This window comes from Tupaia chinensis, unplaced genomic scaffold, assembly GCF_000334495.1.
Source record: "Tupaia chinensis unplaced genomic scaffold, TupChi_1.0 Scaffold000683_1, whole genome shotgun sequence".
In the NCBI taxonomy this organism is placed as follows: domain Eukaryota; kingdom Metazoa; phylum Chordata; class Mammalia; order Scandentia; family Tupaiidae; genus Tupaia; species Tupaia belangeri.
The window spans coordinates 823,265-824,784 of NW_006160206.1; the positions used below are offsets into that span (position 1 = coordinate 823,265).

Genomic DNA, 1,520 nt, shown 5'->3' on the forward strand with positions numbered 1-1,520 from the left:
CTGCCCCAGCCGCTGCCCGCTGTCACACACGCCAGGTCCCTGACAAAGGTGTACTTTGTTTCCTCCGTGGGCGCGAAAGGCTCTCGGAGTCGGATGGAACCCGACGCTGCCGGCGGCAGCCACGCAGCCCGAGCGCCGCCCGGTGGCCCTGAGATGCAGGGGACGTCTACGCGAACGGCGCCCTCCGCCTCCCTTCCAACCCTGGTGCAGGGGACTCAGGATGTCTGGGCGTGGGTAGCAGCTTTCTCTGTTAATAAACTGCCTTCCAGCACACCGGGCCCACAAATTAACGATTCTCGTTACAACCAAACTCATTCCGATTAAGTAATAAAAAGGCAGACGGAGTCGGCCGAGTCTGCTGTGTGCGCAGCGTTAATGAGTAACAGGCCCGAGTTGAAAAGCGTTTTCAAATTCCGGGCTTATTTATCTTGAGGCTCTTCGTTTCTTCCACTGTTGTGCTCAGACCGTCAGACTCCAGATCTGACCTCAGCCCCTCTCCCTTGCTTCCTCGGGAGGCCCCACTCTGGGAAATGGGTTTTCTTGGGCCATCCGGGCCGGCAACCCGCCGGGCTGGGGGCGGGGCAGGCTGGCCCCAAGAAACAATGAGGCCTTTGCCTCCTCTGCGTCCTGCGGGCCGGGCCGGATATCCGTTCAGAAGCCGGCTCTGGGCCTTCTCTGTCCAAAAGAAGGAAACCTTCTGCCCTAGGGCTGCCAGGAAGTAGCAGGGAGGTGCCTAGAAAAATGGAGAACAATTTTTATACTTTGGAGAATATAAAGAAATTAATAAACTTTCCAGGCCTTAGAAACAGGAATGGTCGCCAATTGTTAGCAACCCAGGATTGTCTTCTTTCCTGTCGGAATGTCCCTACTCCACCACTGTCTAGTCAGTCTGGGTTGGGGGTCAGTGCATCTCCCTGCGCCTCACTTATCTTGACTGCAAAGCTGTGGCAGTAACAGTTGACCTGTCAGAAGACAGAGCTAAGCAAGCTTAGGGACCCTCCACTCCAGGAACCACGGCTCTAAGCAACCCAGTCTTCGTCCTTGCTACATATCCATGTTCCCCTAGCCCTAACTTAAAATGAAAGGGTCTCTCTCAGAGACAGACTCTTAAAGCTAGCAGCATCTTAGAGCCAAACAACTACAATAGTCATTTGCAATCAGCCTAGGTTTAATGCAGCCCAAAATTTATTTGATATTAAAATTTAAACAAAACTAAATTTGAATGCGTTAGATGGCTTGAGCTCTATTAACTTCTCAAACTTTTGTGTCCATAGGAATCACCTGAGGATCTTGTTAAAATTCTGTTTTTCCTAGGTTGGGAGTGCATCATGAGATTTTGTTGTCTCTTTAAAAAAAATTGATTTTATTTATTATTACTATTTTTTAGAAGTTTTTGCTATAGGGCGCGTGCGCTCACCAGACAGACAGAGAGAGACAGAGAGATAGAAAGCCAGAAATCAACCCCCAGGGGGAATGGTCACGCCGCAATCCCTTCTCCTCCATTCTCCTCTCAGGATCTT

At 50.7% G+C, this 1,520-nt stretch overlaps 1 pseudogene; it reads right to left on the reverse strand.

The window, feature by feature from the left end:
• Positions 1–884: 884 nt before the first annotated feature.
• LOC102492914 (pre-mRNA-splicing factor CWC22 homolog) overlaps positions 885–1,520 on the reverse strand; it is a 20,927-nt pseudogene continuing 20,291 nt past the window's right edge.